General features: G+C 42.6%; 1 protein-coding gene across 2 annotated transcripts in view; it reads right to left on the bottom strand.

Moving 5' to 3' along the window:
- PLPPR1 (phospholipid phosphatase related 1) overlaps positions 1–24,796 on the bottom strand; it is a 558,611-nt gene that overhangs the window by 260,480 nt on the left and 273,335 nt on the right. The window contains exon 1 of one of the 2 annotated variants that reach the window (XM_043453686.1): positions 22,561–22,897. The exons of the other annotated variant lie outside the window; for it this stretch is intronic. The gene's annotated coding sequence lies outside the window, so the exon portion shown is untranslated. Of the gene's footprint in view, positions 1–22,560; positions 22,898–24,796 lie in introns of those variants that run through there. 2 annotated transcript variants of the gene reach the window in all.

Raw genomic sequence — 24,796 nt, 5'->3', positions numbered from 1 at the left:
CAAAACCATTGTCGATTCTGTTCCAATTGACTATGTCATCAGCACACTTCAGAGTGCTATTGGGACCATTTTCTAAGAGGTCAAAGGTTATGTCCAAAGAAATGAATGCATAAAAAGGGGTTCCAGAAATTACCCTGTGAAGTTGAAGACTTGGTGAAAGCCAGGTAATAGAAATCAGGCTACTAGGAGGATTAAGTTTCGTCAGGAAATTTTGATTCAACATGGATGAGAACATTGAAACTAATGATTTTTTTTTGCATTGAAACATAATGTAAATAGGGTTTGATACTTCCTTTTCTAGAAATTATCTGAAGTAGCAGAAGCTGTCATATGTTTCTGGTTTCTTCTAGAATGAAATTCTGTCTTCTTGGTCGGATACACAAGGGCATTTATAATCAAGTCCCTCATGACCCTTTAATCTGCATCTTTTCACTACAACTTCCAAATCTTTTACCCCAGCCAGATATAAGTACTTCTTTCGTATTCATTGATTCACTTATTGATTCATACACTCATTCATTTATTCAATATGCACAGAGAATTTCATTTATTTACCTAAACAAGCTTGTAAGATGGGTAGAGTGTTATTATTTCACTTACAGCAAGGATGTGGCTGCTCTGCTACATCAGCTTAACTGCAGAAAGACATGGAGATTCCACAAAGTACATAAAAAATTCAAGGGATTTTTGTTGTGGAATTGACTTGGTCTGATTTTTACTTTGGAAAGATAACTCTAGGGGCATTAGAGTGGGTGGGTTGTGGTAGGGTAAGTGATAGTGGACACAGAGGATATTGTAATAATCCAAGCAAGGAAAATAACCACACCATAAATTAATCCTATGATGATGGGGAAACACGGGGTCAATTTGAAAGACCTTTGGGGGTAAAGTACTGGAGGGCTAGATGACTGATCAAAAAGTCAGGGAAGTGAGGGAGAGAGAAGTTCTGAGAGGAGAAGTAGGTCAAGTGATTGGATAATAGTGATGCCATGAACTGAAAAGGGCAGTTAGGAAAAGCAGGTTTTCCTGGGAGAAAATGCATTCTTTCATGCCTTCTAGTTTAAGTACCATGTGATATCCAAGCTGAGATGCCATCCGGCTGTTTAACACAAGAAGCTGGGCTCATCTGAGGGGAAACATCAAAAACGAATTAATAGAAAGTTTTTATTTTGTTCTGTTTCTATCCTGCCCTTTTACTTTCACCTGAATGATCAAAGACTCTAAGTGCTAATATCTTTTTAACACCAACTTATACCTATTTTGTGAGATAACAAAACACCAACAACTGTTGGGTGCGTCAATTGGTACAGTCTTCTTGGGGGGGGAGCTGCTGAGCAGAATGAGTCTTAGTTAACAGTGTATCCACCCACGTAGTAGATTTATTTTTAAGCCATAAGGGTTTGCAACTCCTCCCATCATAGAGCAGAATCTACCCCTAGAAGCTAGAATTGGCCATAGAACTTGTTTTGGACAGTAGAGAACGTGATACAAACAAGGACTGAAAAGTATTTTCGGCACCACATTGGAGTTTGCCCTGTCACTGCTGGGAGAGCTTCTACTACCAAGTGAACAAGCTCAAGTCAGTTTCCTACAGGAAGAATGACAATGTTGAGAGAAGCCCCAGCCACCAAGTCACCTCACCCATCTCAGCTCGGCCACTACTGACAACCGGGCTCAGGTCACTCTTTACTGCGCAGGGCTGTCCTGAGCACTGTACGGTGTTCACCAGAAATTCTAGCCTCTACCCAACTAGATACAATTAGCACCATTCCACCCCCTGTTGCATTTGCCAAAAATATTTCCAGACATTGCTAAATGTCCCCTGGGGGGCAAAGTCACTACCCTTTGACTAGACTAACCACCACTTGTCTAGACTATACTAATCATCATATGGATATATTCAAGACAGCTTTTTATAATAACAGCAAGCAACATTTATTATATGCTTATACATTATGTCATATGTACTAGGTAAATATTTTACATAGATTATGTCATTTAATCCTTCCCATAGGCATAAGAAGTGGATATTATTAATAATTGCATTTTACAGTTTAGGCAATTGAAGTAAAGAAAGGTTAAATATTATCCCCAAGTTCACCCAGGTAGTAAGTAATGAACCAGAGATTTAACTCAGGCAGTCTCTTCCTGGTATGACTGCTTAACAACCATTTGGAGCCAAGCCATTCAATTCTGACTTTTCATTAGGTAGTAAAACAGGTTATAAAAGAATATGTATACTGTGATATTGTTTTACTTTTTAGAATAAGGAGTACTGTAAGTAGGCATAAAGAAAGCCTGCAAGGACATACACCAAAATGTGAATCATAGTTATCACCATCTGGGTGCTGGAATTACTTTTACTCTTTCTGTAACTCTAAATTAAAAAATAAACATCTACTTCTCTTCAAGGAGGTACACAGTGAATGGAAAAGACTAACACGTGTATATAATAACTATAAAGCAAGAACCAAAAGGACCTCCCTGATGGTCCAGTGTTTAAGAATTCATCTTCCAGTGCAGGGGACACAGGTTCTATCTGCCCAGGGAACTAAGACCCCATGGGCTGCAGGGCAACTGAGCCCTCTGGCTGCGACGACTGATCCCACGTGCCAAAACTAGAGAGTCCATGTGCTACAAACTATAGAGCCCACACACTCTGGAGTTCACGCATCACAACTAGAGAGAAGCCTGCGTGCCAGGACAGAGAGACCATGTGCCACAGCAAAAGATCCCACATGCCTCAACTAAGACCCAACACAGCCACACAAATAAAAATAAATAGATGCGCACACTTAAAAGAAAAAAGAAAAAATAGGGGAACAACAGCAAAAGAACAAAAATGAAATGAGCACTTAAGAAGAGAATAAAACAAGAACATTAAGCACAGAATGATTGTTTCTGATTGGGAGCATCTGAGAAGGTTCAGGAAGATTTTAGAAAGTTCTACATAAGAGGGGCATAGGACACAAAAGGTTGAACACGTGGAGAAGGAATGTGCAGGGCATGCTTGTGAAAATGCTGGAAGTCTTACGCAGCTTAAGCAGGCAGGAGATAAGCTGAGGAAGAAGTTCAGGGCCTAACCCTGAAGGATACGGAGTCCCAGAATGAAGGGGCTGGATTTCATGATGAGCTACTGAAAACAGTTGAGGAACGGGGTGACATGACTAGAGATGAATTATATATACAACAGATCAGACATGAGTACTTACAATGAATTAGAGGGAGCGGAGATAAGAGGCCAATTAAGATATGAGTGAAAAAGTATACGCAAAAATAATGACAGCTCTAATTAGGACAACAGTAAAACCAGAAAGGAGGCAAGGAGCACTATGTAAAGCAGAGAAAGGAAGTTCATCAACAGCAGCATTTGAGGGAAGACATGAGTAAGATAAGCTAAAAAGCAGGCTGAAAATAAGAAACCACGGAGACAAAAGGGCAAACCAGGAAGGGACAGGAAAGGAAGCCATGGGAGGAGACAAAGTAAATTCACAGATACAGTAGGGCTTGAGTGAAACTGATTGACAAAGAGAAGGCTAAAGCGTCCAGGAAAGTGGTAACAGATGGATGGACAGTGAGATGAAAGGTTGAGGCTGTGGTCACACGGGTGTTTCCGAATTTCACATTTTAGAAGTGCAGTTGGTCTAATTTGTCGAGACTCAATCAATACCACCATTCATAAGCATCAGTTTGGACCAATTTTGACTCATAATGTTCTTATTGATTTAGTACTACCAATAGAGAAGCAAGATCCACTGCGTGCTCTCTCTTCATTCTGAGATCCTCCTCTACTCCACTCCACCAAACTTCAAAGTATTCTCACAGCATCCTCCATCTCTGACACTACCCCTTCACATTCATTTCCTCTTGAACCTTCCAGAAAACCAGCACCTACTCAATTGGAATATCTTCCTCACACATATCAGGATACCAAAAATGAGACCCAAGTCTTACTTGGAGAGTTCAAATACACATAGTTTTCATCTTAAAAATTCATGACTTGACTGTGTTTAAAATACAACCTGATCCATGACTTTCTTCCACCTTGCAGAGTAGGCATAAATTCTCTCAGTACATGAGTCTTTTGCCAAAAAAGACATTGAAAAGGATTCAAATCAATTTGGAAATCATGGAATTTCTGGAATTTTCTGAAATCTTTAAGACGCTCTTATTTTGGTTGTTTGGGTGTGATAAACTCAAAGGCAAACTGACCTCTTGTTTCTTAAAATAATCAAGATTCTTATGAGAAGCATCACTTTTTAACATATATACATGTGTGCTATGACAAGTCTCTTCAGTCCTGTCTGACTCTTTGTGACCCTATGGACTGTAGTTTGCCAGGTTCCTCTCTCTATGGGATTCTCCAGGCAAGAATACTGGAGTGGGCTGCCATTTCCTTCTCCAGGGGATATTCCCAAGCCAGATATCAAACCATGTCTCTTATATCTTAATCAAAACTCTTACTAGAAGCAACACTTTTTAATATATATACATAAATATGTACATATATACATATTGTTATTTTTTAATACAAAAATTGGGGTTTATATTAATAATACCCATCATTTGAGAAAAAGTACACCATGGTCATTAAGATTTCCAACTTTGGAGCCAACCCACTAGAGTTTAAATCTTAGCTCTATCACTAAGTGTTTATGTGTCTTAGAAGTCCTTTAACCTCTCTCTATTTTATTTTCTCAACTGTAAATGGATAGCAGGACATTTGAATGAAATTACACATGCAATCCATAAGAGTAACTTGCATACAGTAAACAATATATATGTTTTAGCTAATATTAATAATTTTTTTCTTCTACTTGCAAAAGGATAAAGGCTATTACTCCAGGTGAATAAACATAAAATCACATTTTTCAAAGAGGCAAAATGGCATATTCCAATATGTTTAGTGTTCCATAATTTATTCAAGGCCCCACTGATAAGCATTCAGATGTGTTTCCATATTTTATCTACTAAATGCTATATTTTTGCACATACATACCCTTAAAAATGCATGCTCTTCTCTCCTTAGGATATCTTCTCCAAAGTCAGATTATTGAGTGACAAGGAGTGTGCATTTTCAGTCTTGAGAATATTTACCAATTAAGTTCTAAAACTGTTGTAGTCATTCAACCATCAGCAGTGTACAAAGTGTTTTCACACAAACACACACACACACACACACATACTTGCCACCACTGAATAAAAACAATATTTAAAAATTTTACCAGTCTGATGGCTTCAAAATTGTATCTTGTCTTGATTTTTACTTGCTTTTCTCCATCAACTAGTGAAACTGAACTTCCCTTGATATTGTTATTGGCCATTTGCATTGTGTCTTTTAGGACTTTCTTCTTTGTACCCTTTGCTCATTTTACTATTGTTTATTTCTTATTATTTTGTAGTGCTCTTTATCTGTATGCTTATTATCCACTGTATGCCATATGTACTACTAGGATTTTCCTGTCTTTCAAGGTTTTATCATCCAAGTACTAAAGAAGAGTGACCTATTAGACAGTGGTTCTGAATCAAAATCTTTCCTGGCCTCTGAGGATTTGTGGCTACTGAAGTATGAGCTTTCAGGGCAAATGCATTAGGAGATACACATGCTTCCTACCATATAATCAATGTTTCTAAGAACCTCCCTGAAGTAAGATAGCACCACATCACCTTTGTTCTTTACTTTAAGAAGTATAAACCTTTTCCTGAAAAGGGATACCTGGTTCATTCATTGTCTCATCATGAGCCCCATTACTCCAGGACAGCCTTGCATCCCAAAGCACTGTGTTCTCTGATGCTTTATAGGAAAATATAGCAGACTCAGTAAGGAGTGTGTACCCCAAAGGTTCTAGGATCCCTGCAGTTTTCCATTAGTTTAGGGTGGGCCTGGTGCATCTTACCTCAGACACTCACTAGATCAAGGATCATGCTATCCCATGTCTACTTATTTTGTCTTTTCAATGAAATGGTAAGCTGAGTTGTCATTTTTCACTTTGCTTTTCAGGAGCCCTGATGTTTTCTTGGACACAGAACAAGGCTATTTGGCACTTCTCCCTGTGAGTAATGATCTATTTATGGACCTGTTTCTCTGGCCCATTTCTCCCAACACAGTTCTCGAGAAACAGAAAAAGAATGAGTGAAACTGGGCCAAATGGCTTCCCGAGCAAGAAAATGGCAAAGAAGATGAAGGGACAGGTGATTCACTCAGTCAGTCAACAGATATTAACTAAGTCTCCTCCATGGAACAGCCCGGGTACCCACCTACCAAGACTCACCTAAGCTTTAGGAAAGATTCACTTCCTAAAGATCTTAGTAACATCTTAGTCAAAATCAGGAGCCTTAGAAAAAGAAACACACAAGAGTCATTAAAAGTAGTGAGAAGAAAAACAAGTGGCAGGGCTGCTCCAAGACAGTACAATCTTCAAGACAAACTACAGTGCAAATGTATTTGGAGACAGAATTAGCATACAGCATGACCGAGGTAAAGCATTCACCTGCAATGCAGGAGACGGGTTTGATTCCTGGGTCTGGAAGACCCCACTGGAGTAGGAAATGGCAACCCATTCCAATATTCTTGCCTGGAAATCCCAAGGACAGAGGAACCTGGCAGGCTACAGTCCATGGGGTTGCAAAGAGTCAGATGCAACTGGGAGCAGGCAGATGCATGACCATTATAAACATATATATTTTTTAAAAGCACAAGTACTGGACATTGAATGGTGAGGAAATCCCATGATTCAGACTTGAGAGCAGCTTCGTGTTGGCTGCAATCTACAAGGGCGATTAAAAAAGAACAGAGAGTGAAACTGAAGTTGACACTATCATAGGAGTAAGTGGAGACTGATAAGCCTGATGAAGGACAGGAATGGTGTGTTCCTGATATAAACCATGGAATGGACCCCATGGATAGGCAGAGCAGGATGGAAGACATATATCCACACACTGCCCAAAAGACAACTTGATTGATCCAGTGCTCAGATACATGCTTAGCCTTCTCTTTGTGATGTCATTTCTCAAAGAAATGTAGGAGCTCATTAAGTGGACTCTAACTTATTCTGATCAACAGTGATGCACAGCCAGGGAAATAGCCTCAAAAGAGGAACATGAGAGTTTACCATCACCAAGGAAGACTACTCTAAGGATCCCAAAGAAGAGAGGAGCAGAATCCCTTAATCTGAAACTCTAGAAATGGTTTAAAGGACTAGGTATACATATGTGAGAGAAGAGGAGTCGCAAGAGTAAGGATATGACTCAGAAAACTATAAATGATTTTGCTTGGGAAAGAAAGGTGAGTTATCACCATCTAGAGACACCAGGGTGACTATCCAAGTTTTCAAGAAGCTCCGTTTTGAAGATCATATATGAAAAGGGATGCATATGTAAGATAAACACATTAAAATAAAATAATTACAAGGATTTGTAAGAAAGTAACAGCAAGGATAAACTAAGGGAACTAAGGATTGAAAAAATTAGGGAAGAAAATGGGGGTGGGGTGTTGGCTTTGGTAAGAATAAGAGAGGGCTTCCCAGGTGGCACAGTGGTAAAGAATTTGCCTACCAATGCAGGAGATCAATACAGGAGACACAGGTTTGATCCCTGGGTTGAGAAGCCCCCCTGGAGGAGGAAATGGCAACCCATTCTTGCCTGAAAAATATTCCATGGACAGAGGAGCCTGGTTGGCTACAGTCCATGGGTTTGCAAAGAGTAGGACACGCCTGAGCAACTGAGCACACAAAAATAAGAGAGCTGACGAATATGGGTGGATAAGAGAAAAGACAAAAAATGGAACTTGGTTCTTTTGCTGCCCTGGGTGGGGGTAGGCACTTCAGAGTTGTCTGGGGGAGGGCTCAGAGTCATATGTCAAGAATCAGCAGCAGAGGTTGTATAACACAGGCAAGGAAGTAGAAGGAAATGTGTGAAAAGCAGCAGAGAAAAGGGGCAGAGGACCAGGAAGAGGTCAGAGGAGAAACTTTCCTGGGTGAGGTCCATATGGAGCAACTGATTAGGTGAAGTCTGTGTGTAGCAGGCTGTCAACGCTATGCATGTATAAACACCAACATGCTTAAGAATGTATATGTTAGATATTGTAGGAGTAAACCAGTGTTGCAAGAGCTGTGATTCTTCATTCATTTTTAACTTGTCAGAATCTGATGGGAGCTGCTGCTATTTTGTCCAAGAATAAGGATAAGAGAAGGCAATTGACATTTATTGAGAATGAACAATATGCCAGAAGATTTACAGACAGCTCAGATACTCCTTATGGTAATCATATGAAATAGGTATTATTAGCCCATTTTTAGATGAGGAAATTGAAGGTCAGGGAGGTTAAATATCTTGTCCATGTCAAAGACAGAAAAGTAGAACTGAAAACCATCTACTGGACCCCAGATTCCATGCTCCACTCATTACTAAACTATGTCTCTGGGGGCGGTACAAGGATACCATACTTTTTAAGAATCAAGTGGCATAATCACTTACCACATACACAGCTTTGGGGCAAGTCTTTTATCTGACCCTATCTTGCTAAAATATGCTTCCCAAGAGCATCATTTAGAATCTCTAACCCAGCACATTTTTTGGCTCATCCTTTCTCTTCCCAACAACGTCCAACTAAATTGCTCCATTAGACAACAGCTTCCAGCTCTCAGCTCAGGGTAGTCCCATTCACTCACAACTCTTTTGGTTCACTTATTCACTTACTCTTCTATTTTATTCACCCCTTCATCAAATATGTACTGTGTACTCAAACATGTCTACTTACGAAAGAAAAGGAATGTGTTAAGTTTCAGCTGTTGCCAGTCATCAAAACCTCAATCAGCCTGTCCAGGTCTTACCTATTCACCCAATTGAATTTTCCTGGTGATTTTCATCAAAACGATTTTGGTTTCTCCAGCTCTGTAGTGGTAAAGGCCACATAACCCTTACTTTGTTATTGAACCTGATTCTTTCAAATCACACAGCCTTATCTAGCAAAGCTTCTGCTTCACATCTTAGGTTCATGTGAAATAGCCAATTCCTTCTGGATCAGCTCAGACCCACTCTTCCCTTATCCTCTCCATTTTTCTTTTCTGAAAGTAGCCCCTCCCTCTTGCCACCTACTTTTTTAAAATCAAGGATGAGAACCTTTTCAACTCTTCTGGATAATCTCAGACACACTGCATTTTAAAATGGGAACACAGTAAACATAAAGCTTAATAGTTTCAGGGAAGCAATTTGGGGCTAAGCTAGGTGAAGTGATTCCCTGTATGAATGCTAAATGTGTACTCTGTTTACAATAAAACACTTCTGAGTCATACCAAAGAGAAACACATCTGATCTTAGGATAATTTATATCCTCAGCCAGCACATGTATTTCCATCTGATTCATACTACCTGCTTTGATTTTCAATTGCCAAATGAATAGGAAAAATTGAGCCCTGCATGCTGGGAAGAGTTACTTCATTTCCCTTCATTACCAATAAAATCATGGCTGATGGAGCTGAATTAGAAATAATGTATTAATAAATGAACACTTTTTACAAAATTTTTGAGTTTACCTTCTCATAAATTATCCCAAAACAATTCTTTATGAGTTATGTTTGTCCTTATTTAAAGCAATTAAATCTAGAGAGATTAAGAAAACTCAAGTTATATAGCAAGTAAAGTCATGTAGTCAAGGCTAAAAACTCAGAACTTTTGATTGAAATCTCATACTTTCTGCCACATTCCACCATTTCCAAATGATCTTTACATTGCCTCTCAGGCGCTGGGGGTGGGGTGGGCTACAAAGCTGAATGGGGAAGGGAGTGGGAGTCATGCAGTGAAGACTGCAGCAAGGGCTGTCTCTAATGGGAAAGATGGTAGACAAGACAATTGTAATGGAAAGGTAGCTCTGGAGAAGACGACTCACAGCCTGGGAAACTGTCAGATGAGAAAGAACCCCGGGTGAAGTCCATACGGAAGAACTGTTAAGGTGAAGTTCATGTCTCATCTAAAATAACGGAATGATTATTCTTTTTAACTCACATTTTAACAATATTTAAATCATTCTGATTTATAAAATATTACCTGGGAAATTATAATTTTACAAAACTCTTTTTGGTCAAAAGTTTAATCACTGAAGTTACAACCATTTCCTAAACTCAAATCAAGAAATCATTCATTCATTAATTCATTTTGGCTCCCTGGGTCTTAGTTGTGGCATGTGGGACCTAATTCCCTGACCAGAGATCAAACCCAGGTTCTCTGCACCAAGGAGTGCAGAGTCTTAAAGGCCACTGGACCACAAGGGAAGTTCCAAGATAGAATTCTTTTGAAGGAAAAGAAAAGTTCTCATTTTTTCCTGTGGTTCTGGATGTTTAGAAACAAGTTTACTTGAAAGTTGAATCTACCTTAAAGGTAACTTACCATTATTTTTAGGAGAATTCCATGGATAGAGGAGCCTGGCGGGCTACAGTCCATGGGGTCACAGAGTCAGACACAACTGAAGTGACTTAGCACAAACACACACACAGAGTGGATCTAACACCAGGGAAACAAAAATGAGGAAAATTTTTGTTGTTCAGTCGCTAAGTCATGTCTGACTCTTTCTGACCTCATGAACTACAGCACACCAGGTTTCCCTGTCCTTCACTATCGCCTGGAGTTTGCTCAAACTCATGTCCATTGAGTCAGTGATGCCATCCAACCATCTCATCCTCTGTCATTCCCTTCTATCCTGCCCTCAATCTTTCCAAGCATCAGGGTCTTTTCCAATGAGTCAACTTTTCAAACCAGGTGGCCAAAGTATTGGAACTTCATCAGTCCTTCCAATGAATATTCAGAGTTGATTTCCTTTAGGATTGACTGGTTTCATCTCCTTGCTGTCCAAGGGACTCTCAAGAATCTTCTCCAGCACCACAGTTCGAAAGCATCAATTCTTTGGCACTCAGAAAAACTTGGTGAGTAGATATTTTTTGTTGTTGTTATTAAAGGATGTGATGGGCCAGAAAAAAATGCCTAGACAGAAAGGTGGCCCAAAATGCTTTGTAGGGAACAATAGGAAACATAAGCCCTGGTCTCATGAATTGTCCCCTTGGATCCACCAACAACAAAGAGTCTTGAATTCAAGAAAAAGGCAGAGGAACAGAGATTTATCGCAAAGGCAAGATCTGAGAGGAAGAGAGGGGAAAGATCCCCTCTTGGTGAAAAACTGGGAAATTTTCTCTCCCAGATGCCCTATTAGAAAAGGTACCAGTGATGTGACAAATTCTGATTTATTCTCCAGTGACTTCATCCTTCTTATAACACTAGGCAATCAGTTCACCCAGTTCTGAATGTTTAGATTTCTCTTCTTTCAATTTTTTTCCTATAAATTCTATTTTCTCCATGTATAAAGGTATAGACTTTAGGTTTTTATCACTGGCCTCAAGACTGACTTGCGCTGATGACTCACACACAAGAACATCCTGTAAAAGTGACTGCAGCCCCTTCTCTTTCACAGAGTTAAACTTTCCAAGGATGCTACATTTCCTTTCGATTAGTTTTGGTGAGCTTCTTCTATATAGTTGATATTTAAGTGAGTGAAAACTTCTGCTCAAAGCAAAAGAGTTATAAAAAAAAAAAAATCCAACTATAGTTCTCTAAGGAAATCCACTGAGATCAAGACCTGGGTTGGAGTGTTCAGGCAAGGCTGTCACACCATTTACAGCTTCTCCAGGGGAACCCCAGGACAAATTTGGGGCAATCCTGTCCTTCACGAAGCTGCCTCTGGCTGCTGTACCCCAGATCACACAAATGAAACAAACGACGTAGAACACTTGTCAGCATTGCACCCAGAACCAAATCCACCTCTGAAGTGAGAAGTAACTTCACATTTAAAGATGCCAAGATAACAAGACTTCCTACACAAAAGTAACATTTGTTCAATAACGGGTCACATATAGAGGTGAGAAGGTTCACATGCTAAATGTTTGCAGTTTTCCAAATTTATTTTCCTGATAAGTATACGATGTGTGGTCCAGCTTGCTCATTTTGTTGGAGCATTACACAAATGACCTTCTATGTAAAATCAAGCTGGATTTCTTGGGCATCATTTAATTTCATCTTCTTCCACATGAGCTCTACCCCTTAGCCTGGCCATCTGGCCCCATGCAGCTAAAGGGAGGCAGAATTTGGCTCAATCTGTTTAATATTTCAAGTTGTCTGCAGTGAAATGATCTCTTTCCTGCTGGAGTAAGCTCAATGGCATGTGCCCATGTCTGAAAGTCAGTAGTAGAAACTGTGATGCCTTCACTTATTCAGAGCAATCCTCTGTGACCAGCCCCAGACTTGGGCCTCACTTCCCACCAACATTCCCAGATCTGCCCAGGTGTGGGTTTCTGGGACCATCTCACATTTTTAGATGTTATTATCACTCTCCTGCCTTTTGGACTGGGTGATTTCTACTGGTTTCTTAGATCCACTCTCAAGATGCTAATTATTCTTTATATTTTAATTCATTTATTCAATAAATTTCAATTAAATTTATAGAGTATCACAGGCACTCCTGGGGATATAAAAATAGACAAAATGTAGAGAATGCCTCATCTTGTGGCACTTACATTCTAGTATGAGACAGACCACAAACAGATAAACAAGTAAACACATACAAAAAGCAAGGTGGTGATCAATACTAACGAAGAGATATAAAGCAGAGTAAAGAGTTAGAGATGAATGGGCTGGGTATTCTAGACAAATCGACCAGGAAAGGCTTATTTGATGACATATGAGCAGGTGGATGAAGTAGAGAGAAAGCCTGCAAAGCAGGCATTCCAGACTGAGCTAACAGCAAGTGCAAAGATCCTGCGATGAAAGTATGTTTGGGGGTTTGATGCACATTAAGGTTACATTCTCTGCCTCAACTCTCAGGATCCTGGCCAACCACAGCTCAGATCTGATCAGCTTCTATCCTGAGTACCTCCATTATGGTCATCAACATGGGGAAGGAATGGAGCCCTGGTGCTGAAAAGCAAAGGCTGGACAGCTTCTCATCATATGGTGTGAAATGGGAGACCCAAGCACTGAGTGAGCGACTGGATTCTTGCCATCCACACCTCAGGTTCTATGAGTCTATGCAGCATTCAACCATGTCGACATCTAGATACAGGTAAGGAAAGTGAGACTTAAAACACACAGTTAACCAAGACTGATAAATAATGTAGTCTTCATGTTTGGGAAAGGCATACATTTTCATCAGTCCTCAAGCATTTCCATGAAAGTAGAATAATGCAAAGAGGGCTGACACTTTTTTTTAAAGCAGGGCTTCAGTGTATGAACCGAATCCCTCAACTTTCCCACCTCTTGCTATTCTTCAGAATTCCACGGAAGGTAATATTCTGACAAAGACTTGACAACATTAGGGAGTTAATTGCATAATGAGTCATATTTTCAGATGCTTGGTTTAAGTCTTACTTTAAAAAAAAAAGATTAAAATGTTATGTGATAACCCAATAAAGCTTTATATCTAAGTGGTTCTGAAGGCTATGTCAGTTACATGTCTTGTATATCATAAATAATGAAAAATAGTAGCTGCAATTTCCTTAGTCAATATTATGTTCTAAACTCTGTGTTCAAGCAAGCAATTTATTTATTCCTTACAAAATCTCTTTGAGGGCGTACTTTTATTATTTCCATCTCACAGACGAGACAGCTGAGATTTAGAGAGACAAAGGGATTGGCCTGACATCACAACTTTGGTGAGTGGCAGAGCTGGGACTAACACCCAGGTCCCTCTGACCTCATAGTCCAAGCTGTTAACCCACCACGTGACCCTGCCTCCACAGCAGGGAAGGCTAACTAGAGAATTCATGCCCCCATCAGGGAGAAAAATCATCAGGTAATAAAAGGAAGAATTCATACCTTGATTAAAGTTGGCAGGTAAAATGCACTTATTTTGGAACTCATTCCTTAAAGTTCAAGATGGCAAGAAGCAAAACTAAAAGTTAAACCTCTGCTAAGATGTATATAGAAGAACACTCTCTTTAGGTAATGTGGGCATCATCTCAATATGGTCAGACTGCTACCTAACTTCAAAGTGTTACTAAAATGGGAGACGATCAGGCTGTTGAAGAGGAGAAGATGGAGCTTAGGCAGGGGTTAGACAGGCAGGCAGGAAGTGAGGATGGGGAAGCAGTATCCGCAGCAGCTTGAGGGTGACAATATTTACATAAAGCATGAGTTTCAATTTACTAGAGATTCACTGGTCAAGCTAGTGTTTGTGAAGTAAGTTCCAGCATTCCCTTTTCCAGATGTGAGGGTTGTTTTGCGGTCAGGTCTGATGTGACTTTGGCCACCTGATGCAAAGAGCCAACTCATTAGAAAAGACTCTGATGCTGGGAAAGATTGAAGGCAGGAGGATAACGGGATGACAGAGGATGAAATCGTTGGATGGCATCACTGACTCGATGGACATGAGTTTGAGCAAGCTCCAGGAGATGGTGAAGGACAGAGAAGCCTGGTGTGCTGCAGTCCACTGGGTCGCAAAGAGTCAGACATGACTAAGCGACTGAACAACAACTGATGTCAGGTATTAAGCACTGGCTTAATAGGTTACAAACCAGCCTGTCATCCCAGCCTCTCCAGTCATCAGCTGTGGAACCTTGGACGAGTCCCTTAACCTCAATGGACCTCAGCATTCTCAACCGGAAAAACTGAAAACAATTGAAGTAGACTATCCCTTCCAGCAATTCTGTGAATCAAGGAGAGTTTATAGCTGCTGCCATTCATTAAGTTCAAATGAAGTCCCCTCATTATCTTATCTCTTGCTAGATAGACGGTGAGCTCCAGAAAAGCACATAGTATAATTCGGTGGCTCCCAGAAGGACCTCAGACAATATTTGCTCCTTGACTGTATCTAAAAATTACATGAGGACAGGTTTCCCAGGTGGTACTAGTGGTAAAGAATCCACCTGCCAACGCAGGACACATAAGAGACATGGGTTTGATCCCTGGGTCAGGGAAGATCCCCTGGAGGAGGGCATCAATCCAGTTTTCTTGCCTGAAGAATCCCGTAGACAGAGAAGCCTGGTGGGCTACAGTCCACAGGGTTGTAAAGAGTCAGACACAACTGAAGCGACTTAGCACACACAGGTGACCAAAGGACCATAGGAGAGATCAGCTGAGCTCTATTTTAGGATGAAAAGCAGCATTTATCCTAGTCATACAACAGAAATATTTACCAAATATGAACTTCCCCGGTGGCTCAGACGGTAAAGTGTCTGCGTACAATGCGGGAGACCTGGGTTCAATGCCTGGGTTGGGAAGATCTGGAGAAGGAAATGGCAACCCCCTCCAGTATTCTTGCCTGGAAAATCCCATGGATGGAGGAACCTGGTACGCTACAGTCCATGGGGTCGCAAAGAGTCGGACACGACTGAGCAACATTTACTACTTACTACTACTATTAACCTAAAGTAAGTGCTTTCATTTGAAATTGTAACTAAAAGTAAATATAAAAGAATATGTAAAGTATAACTCCACCTTTCTTTTTTTTAAAAAAAAGAGTAACATATACTCTTGGACCAAAAATGGAGGAACATACAGTAAACAACTGGCAGTGGTTTTCTGGGGAAGAGGTTGGGGCAGAAATATGACTGATCTTTACTTTCTACACCATGCATTTCATTACATTTACATTTTGTATAACATTGCAGTACATATATAATTGGTTTAGTTTTTTGATTTCTAAAATACTCTAATTGTTCCAAAACAACCCGGCCATGAATTGTGTCACATGCTAGGAGTCAGCCCACATAAAACACTAAACCCAGAAGATTCTCTCAAACACAGAGATACTGCCTTACATTTACACTGAGGGAAAAAAACCAAAGAGATAGTGTTCTTTTCCAGTTAATACAAGTGTGAATGAAAAGGTCTTACGTTTTTGTTTTTGTTTTTGTTTTCAGTTTCTGTGACCCTCGGGAGAGAAGGCTGTGGGCTGATTATTAGAGCATTTGAGTGTGTGAGTTTGCCTGGAAGTGATAGCTAGCGCAGACGGGGAGACGGGAATAATGATAAAGCATGCTCTGCTCCTAGAGCTCCGCATGGAACAGCATTACTCTCAACCAGATTTTATTTCTTGTTAATTATATCAGATTCCACTTGATTGAGGATTTCATTGAATTTAAAATGTTGGGGGTGAGGGTCACTGCTCCATGCTACTCATCAGAAACATCGAGTAGAAAAGCACCCAGAAACCCTTGACCGTCAGCTGTGCAATACACTACCCCTCATCGTGACAGATGTGCTCAGTAATTATGATCACCTTTTTTCATCAGTCTGTGTCTGGGAGCATTTCTGGAACACTTGATGCTGTAATACCCAAAGAAAAAGCCCTCTCTGACATAATGGAGGTAAAATAAAATGTGTGCTTTCATGTCATGTAAAAATTTATGATATTCACACAAAGATGGGTATTTATTTCCTATGTGTATGCATCTCTGCTTTCTGTTGTTATTGATGAATGGGGAAAGATAAATGTACCATAGACGGAGGAAATAATAGCAGGGATAGGAGCGGACTGCTGATTTCCCATCCAGCAAACCCATATGAACTGCCAAAGCCCTGAACCTCAGGCTGCGGTGAAGACAGGAGGTGATAAGGGGACCTGTCACCCCAAGCCCTGGAGAAGCAGGATGAAGTGGGATGAGTGTCATCTATGAACTCACATCTGGGTTTTGAATCCGGCTCTAGCTTAAGAACTTGGACATGCTAACTCACTTTTCTGAGTCTTGGTTTGCTTAGCTGTCACATGGAGACATGAACACCTATTTTAGCCTGCTGTCAAAATTACTGAAATAATATATGTAAAGTCCCTTCTACACTTGAAAGTAGTATAGGTGGTACTTAGCAGATATCTCCCTCAAAATTTCTCTCTTTTTCTCCTTTCCATTAATGTTTCTTTTCCTTCCTTTCCTATTTTGGGGACAGAAATGGCCAATTTTTTAGCCTTCTAACCTTAAATCTTCAAAACAGACCAACAGTGCCATAAGCCAAGACTCACCAAGTTGATGAGAAGAATAATTTTCTTCTTCCATCTTGTGTCTTCAGAAACTTCAGAAATATAGACATATATAAACAACCACATGCATAAACTTATAAATGAAGACAATCTCTACATTGTCCCTTGGTTCTGAGACAGATAAATAGACATTCAATAGATAGAGAATCTTTCAACTTTTATTTTTTCCTTTCGGCCTTGCTTTTATGCTATAAATGTAACATTTACTAATAAGCAGATCAGCCAGGTCATGAAATGTTTCTTAAAGCTCATTCCACCATGTTAAATGATGTTTCCTTTGATATTTTTGTGCTTTCCACAGTGAAACTGCATTCTTACACCAATAATGAAGGCCCAGAAGTGGAAAGAACAGAGTTGGAATTAGGATGAGGTCAGAAAGATCCTCACATGAGGCACAAATTTTAAAGGGATGTCCAAAAACTCAGTAATGAAAACAAACAATATTTAGTGCAATATTTTTAAAAATTAAATTAATGCAAAAAAATATATAATGAACAAGACTGCAAATTTTGAAATAAAGACAGGAACAAACCCTGCAATTACATGACTGCCTCCCTCAGCTCACCCTGATCTAGGACCTGGGCAGACGCTGCATCTGAAATCAGGAGCTGGGTGTTCTAGTCCTGGTTCTCACACTACTGAGCTCTGGCGAGTCACTGAAACTCTCCGGTTCTCTATGTCATTTTGTTTCACTTAAGAGTCTGATTAGAAGATTTCCAGTGAACTGCGGAACTTGAAAATTCTATCCTTTTCTCTAACATGAAGCTGCATTATTGGGGCATCAGAAATGACTCAAGCCAAGATTCATTCACTGTCACTCATTCAATCCAAAATGAATTAAAATCAATCCAATCAATTGCTATGTGACAAGCCCTATGTGAAGTGCTGAAAATACAAAGGTAAGGATCAGAGAAATACGTAGGACAGGAAGCCGATTCTAGTGCTAAAAGGTCAAGACAACCTTCCCTAACTTCCAAAGGAGTTAGGCAGGGAAAGTAAGGGAGAAAATTCCAGCAAGAGAGAACAGCACAGCAAAAGACCTGACGGTGAAAAAGAAAAATCTCAGTTGGGTAGCTGTTATGTTTAATCTGAGTGAAACAGAAATAGGACAGATGAAACAGGAAAACAAAAATCAGTCTTTGATTATGGAGCAAAAACAATATTTGGCAAGAGGCGCAGGTTCCATTCCTGAGTTGGGAAGATCTCTTGGAATAGAAAATGGCAACTCACTCCAGTATCCTTGCCTGGAAAACTCCAAGGACAGAGGAGTCTGGCGGGCTACAGTCTATGGGGTTGCAAAGAGCCTGATACAACTAAACAGAATACAAGTACAACAACCACAACATAAAGAGCTCCAGGCAGCGGTCAGACCTAAGTTCTAGTCACTGCCCTGTTGCCAACTAGCTAGAAGACAGGGCTTCCATATCCACTGGAGATTCTATTTTAGAACACAGTACAGACTTTTCTGTGAAGAAAAAAGGCTTTTAATTCCCAAAGAATGATGCAAACCTCACATCTGACATGTTTAGTTTACATCCCCCAGTACCAAAGCAGTGCTGTAATTAATACATGTAGTCACTTCCCTGAAAACAATTTCCTAAACAGCTAAGCATCTGTTGTGTGCTGCCTATGAGCCTGAAGAATATGAGGACCAGCCTAAAGGCAAGCAAACTTTTACCTTCCCCAGATAGGCATGAGGAGGAGGCACCTAGGCAAATGTTACAGGCATACATGCTGACACCTACTCTACCTAGGAGCTAGTCTGCTCCCGCCACACTCATGTTGGCTGATTTAATTTCTACACTGAGAGGTAAATAGGATTACAGCCAGCTAATTATAAACCAACCAAAATAATTTTTTAAACAAATGCTGTGGCACACAGTCTGAAGTCCTGAGTATAAAGTCAAAACTTTGCTTTTAACCTGACTGTTGTCACACATAAAACCTACCATTTATTGAGCACGTACAAATACTAACTCATATAATCCCCACAATTCTATGCGATGGGTTAAGATGGTTATCTCCATCTGAAGTGCAAGAGTAATTTGAGGCATATAGATATAAACTGTGTGCCCAAAGCAGAGACATCACTTTGCCAACAAAGGTCTGTCTAGTCAAAGCTATGGCTTTTCCAGTAGTCACAGACAGATGTGAGAGTTGGACCATAAAGAAGGCTGAGCACCGAAGAATTGATGCTTTTGAATTGTGCTGCTGGAGAAAGCTCTTGGGAGTCCCTTGGACTGCAAGGAGATCCAACCAGTCAATCCAAAAGGAAGTCAATCCTGAATATTCATTGGAAGGACTGATGCTAAAGCTGAAGCTCCAGTAATTTGGCTACTTGATGCAAAGCCAACTCATTGGAAAAGACCCTGATGCTGGAAAAGACTGAAGGCAGGAGGAGAAGGGAATGACAGAGAACAAAATGGTTGGAGAGTATCACCAACTCAATGGACATGAGTTTGAGCAAGCTCCAGGAGATAATGAAGGATAGGGAAACCTACAGCCAATGGGGTCACAAAAAGTCAGACACAACTTATTGACTGAACAACAACAGAGCCAAAATTCAAATAGAAGCTGTCTAGCTCCAGAGTCTGTGCTCTTAGCCACAGTGCTACATAAACAAGGTTTGTCTGACCCAGGGAATTGAACCCATATCTCCTGCATCTTCCGCTTTGACAGACAGGTTCTTAACCACCATCACAGCCTGGGAAGCCTTTATTCCACAGCATCAGTTGCTAATTACAGTAACTTAGCTGCTGTTCATCTTTGTATCCACACTCCAGCACCCTATGCTCAAGCCACACAGGATGGCTCAGAGTTTCACTAACTCATCAGGCACACTCAAACATTTCCTCTGCCAGGATGTCCTTTTCATCCTTCCCTACCTCGTAAAGACTATCCATTTTTCAAAAATATCTCCAAAACCATCTGGTTAAATTCCATAGAGGAAGAAAAAAAGTCACTTGCTTGTCTATACTATTACTACTTAATTTACCCTATAACTATAACAGTCAATCAGATTGCATCATAGTTAGCTAAATACCTGTTTCCCCATCCTTGAAAGCTGGAATTATTTTTTACTTCCATGTGTTTCTCTTCCTCCAGGCTCCTGCACATAAGTGCTGATCTGTGTTTTCTGAATGTTGAGAAAAGCCAGGAGGAAGGATGGAGTATATGGCATGCATGTTGAGAGCTCACAGGACAGTAAAAACCTACCTTACTTTCCAATTACTTCATGTGTGTTAATCTTGTATTGACAACTAGATTATAAATGCTTTAAGGGCCAGAATGATGTTATACATTTTTATATAAACTCCAATGCTAAATAAGCGATAGGTGGTCAGTAAATACTAGAAAATAGAATCTGAATATAATCAAAATGAGTTAAACTTGCAGATGTACTAACAGGAAATATATCATAAAGGGAGAAAATAGAGCTCTAGGATAAAGCAAAAAAATAATAATAATCTTAATCTTTTCTTGCCAAGATTTACAATGTAAATGATGTGACTATTCACCATGAAATAAAAAGGGACATAAGCTGACAATTATATTTAAACCCCTACTATGTCAATTTCAACTTGAAAATATTTCTGGAAAGGTCTTCACTAGTTGTTTGAAAAAAGAAAAAAAAAAACTTCAGAATTCTATCTTACTGAATGCTTTTTAAAAAATTATAAAAGTGAAGCTGTTTTAATAATACACATCCATTTCCAATTCCTCTTTCCCCCCTCTTTCTCAAAAAGTTCACCTTTGGCAATATTGACTTTTGAGCCAAGGTGCTCTCATAAGTGAACTTCCTTAATTAACCTTATGTATATCAGGCTCTCTCCCACTTCAAAGAAGTTACAAAATGCTTAAAATTTTAAAAGTTCCCCAAAGCAGCAGAGAGACAGCCTCTACAACTCATCTTAAAGTGAAGAGAACTCTCTGGCAACCCACAGTCACAGGAACTAGATTTGAGCTTCTGGTGTTTTCTTCTATCAGCATCAGCTTGGCTTCCAGGCTCCCCCCGCAACACACAGTCTTCTACAAATCCAAGCTCTCTTAAGTAGAGATTCCGCCCCACTGCAATACACCGGTCTCTCCATCCCATCTTCCAGGTATGAACAAAATGTCAAAACAGAGAACCACACATGGCATTTTCTAGACTTACAGAACTAATCTGTGGCTGTGCTCAGGGTTAGCTAAGGAACAGTCACGTTTTCTATGCTCCAGATGTGACATTCTGGAAATCTCCAGAGTCCCACCAGATGAATAAAAGCCATCAACCACAGAAGAGAAGGGGTATAGGAATTCAGTGAAGACTGCAGGGGTACTTTGCTTCCCACAAGACCTCTTCCTGCCTCAACTGGCCTCTAGTCACTCCTCTCCTAAATAGCCATCATCTGTCCCTCTTGCAAACCCCTTTGTCCCAGTCCTGGACCCCTTGTACGCTGACCAGTCTCGCCTGTTTCCAAGGACCATTAGATTTGAGGCTCTTCCCCGGTACCAGCAGGCGCTCTGCCCTCTGAGACCCCGCCCCAATGGAAATGGCATTTTAGGGAACCCTTCGCTGGGACCTGTTCCCAGGACTGAAGGGATTATTCAGAAGGGCTCCTGTCCACCAGCTCAATATAAGGACTGCAGAGAATCTCTCCCAAGAAAGAGGTTAAAAGGGAATATGGTATCCCCACAAAGAAAAATAACCCAGAATCCTCCACATACTCCACATGTGTGGGTCATAAAACCCCCGGGCAAAAATAAAGCCCCAGCTTCCCCCGCCGGCAGCCCCCACCACAGCAGCCCAGCCCGGCTCCCAGGGCCGCCGCCTGGGTGTGCGTGAAGACACTCTCCCCGGGGAGGAGAGATCCTCGCGCCCAGCGCTTCCAGGAGGTGATTACCGCAAGCCTTTTAGTAACTCATCATTCATCCCCACGCTGACCCAAGCCTCACCCCGGTGCCGGTGGCACATTGGTGCTGAACGAGAAAGCCAAATGCTGCCCCTTCAATTCTCCAGGTGAAACCGCCTCCCTCTCCCGCACCGCCCCCCCGCCCCGCGCCCAAATACGAGGCGCCGAAGGTGCGGGAAGGGGGAGAAGGAAAGGATGACAGGTGCCCACGCCTGAGGGAAAATCAAAGGCAAACGCGTACAGCAGGGGTGAGAAATCCCAACCCCGCCCGGAGGGAGGACTTGGCACCAGCTACCTGCAGGGCGCCCCCGCCCGCGTGCCGGGTCCGGTGCAGCCCAGAATGCAGCCAGGAGGATGCAACGGGACGGAGGGAGCCTCCACGCCCCCTTTGTCTCCACGTTCCCCAAATGACAGGGGACGAAAGTTTATGAGCAGTGGCGGTGTCGCTTTCCACTGGGTCAATCTGACACCTCGTAGGAGGCGACCCTTTCTGGGATCGCCCTCTCCCCCTGCACCGCCCCAGAGCTGCCTTCATCTGCACCTTGATGCCCGCAAGCCGGGCTTGGGCCACCTGCGCCGCTGTGTCCGGCAGGAACCTGATCTGCCCCCATGGACGTCCAGAAGCGGACCCGCGGCTGCGGGCGCCCCACTCACCTCTCCCGGCAGAGTCTCCTCCCTTGCGCCCTACTGGGCCGTCCGGCTCCGGCTCCCGCGAGCGAGGCGCATTCAGGCAGCTGGAGACACGCTGCTCCCCGGGCTCTGCTGCATTCCGCCTGCGTGGGAGATCCAACCAGCGAGCGCGCGGCGCGGGCGTGTACGAGTGTGTGTTTGTGCGAGTGTGTGTGTGAGAGAGAGTACGTGCGCGCGCGCGCGGGAGGGGGTTGGTGGGGGAGCGCGGGATCACCGATCCCCCTCGGCGGCGCCCATCCCACGCTCTGCCTACTCCTCCGCCTCCTCCTTGAGCTGCGGCTTGCACCGGGTCCAGGTTTCAGGATCTCCTGTTTGTTTAATGAAAGGCAGAAGCAAAAGGCTGGCCAGGGAGGGGGCGCGCCGGGCTGCGCATGCTCAGAGGGGGACCCTGAGCACTCACTCCCGGGCGCAGCCAGAGCGCGAAGAGCGAGCTGGCGGCCGGCGGAGGCGAGCTCGCCTGCGTCTCCGGAGCCGCCGGGGGCTCGGCGGGGTTCCCAGGAGGCGACTGGGAAACCCAACCGCAAAGATGCGCCCTGCGTGGGGACTCCCTGGAGCACGCCGTGCGGGAAGCCGGCGGCGGGATCCCGACCCGCCCTAGGAGACAGCTTCAGCTCCGAGTCCTCGCGACGCCTGGCTCTCCTCTCCGTGTATTTTTAGCGCTTGCCCGGGGTTCCCGTGGACCGATCAGCAGCCTCTGCGTGGCGGAGCTCCGGGTGCGTGTAGTCGGGGGAACCACGCGCAGCTGGTCGAACCTGAACTAAAACGGGATTCCTGACCCATGCATCTTTTTCTCCCCCTTGCCCAACTTTCAACCTGTGAAGGGCAGGAAAAAGGCAGCTGTCCACTCGGGTCCCAGGACTGGTTCGCTGGAGGGGAGGGCGGGGGTTGGGGTACACCAAACCCTCTTCCCAGAACAAAGCGGATGTGGAAGGAAGGTGAGTCTTGGAGGGCTCCATGCTCAGCCTCCCGTGGTGACAGGGTTAGATGGAGGAGACATTTGCTCTACTGAAGAAGGCCAAAAGAACAATAGAGCCATTGTCCCCTCGCCTCGAATGCCAAAGCGCCAAAGCAGTTTTTCGCAAGTGGGAATTCTGGCTGCTTGGTAAAGTGGAAGAACTGTCACAGCAAACAAAGTCCAGTAAGAGAACCTGAGCCCGCAGGCGACGGCGCAGTAACCTGAGGCCAGGGCAAATACTGGCTGAGAGGCTTTGCGAATAGAGTGGAAACTCTTTCTGGTGAGATAGTTCTATGAGCAAAACAGGACAGTGGTCAGCGACCCTGTCCAGAGCTTCCATTTTCAACCTCCTCCGTGTTTGATCACCTTGTCTTTTCCCCCATTTTCTCTCCTAAGAGAAGAAAAGCCATCCCAAGCAGGGAACTCCCTGTAAAGATATTATGACCTCCTTTTTGTTCAGTTTTGGTCCCTCCAGAAAAAGACTACCTTTTGGTCACTCCAGTGCTGCAGGGATAGAAGACTGCCTTCTCTGTGCAAATCTTTTCCAAGCTTTCATTAAAGAGCACCTCTGAGCACTTCTACTATGCAGTGCTGGGCTCGCAGATGCCTTCCTGCTGAACTCTGACCCCTGTCCCATTTATCTTCCCAATAATAATGCCAAGTGACACTAGAACAGAAGGAAAATTAGATAACACCCTAGGGCACACCCGGAGGAGAGAAAACAGCATGTCTAAATAGCACCAACAAAAGCCAAGTTTAGGAGAAAAGACACAGAAAAAGGGAAATAAGGCTGAGAAAGAGGAAGGTTTTAAAAAGTGAAAGGGCCCTGAATATTAGTGACTGGTTCCTTCTCTCCATAGCTCCCTTGAAGGGGGCAGAACTGCAGCATCTCTTTGCCTGAAGAACAGTGAGTCTGAGTCTCTAAGCACAATGAAGGGGAGATCAGGTTCTTCTGAAAAGCAGCACGGTCCTTAGGGTGAAGCTCTCAAAGAATTAGGAGCTCCTTCTTCCAAGCCTGGTTTTTCTCAGGCCTTCCCCCTGGCACCAAGCTTCGTGGAAAGCATCCAAGCCAGATCTGCTTGTTACCACTCTCCCTTCAGAACAGTGAATAGTTCACCAGAATTTCAAGGTGTTGGCAGTGGCAGGGACCTGAGGGACCTGAGGCCCTGCCTTGGCATTGTGTAAGCCCCAGGGGAGCGAGGGCTCTGAATCCAAGCACCTGGAACAGAGAGGTGGGGTGGGGGT

Source organism: Cervus canadensis, chromosome 30 (assembly GCF_019320065.1).
Source record: "Cervus canadensis isolate Bull #8, Minnesota chromosome 30, ASM1932006v1, whole genome shotgun sequence".
Classification (NCBI taxonomy): domain Eukaryota; kingdom Metazoa; phylum Chordata; class Mammalia; order Artiodactyla; family Cervidae; genus Cervus; species Cervus canadensis.
The sequence above is the reverse complement of the archived record's forward strand: the minus strand, read 5'-3'. Positions and strand labels throughout refer to the sequence as shown.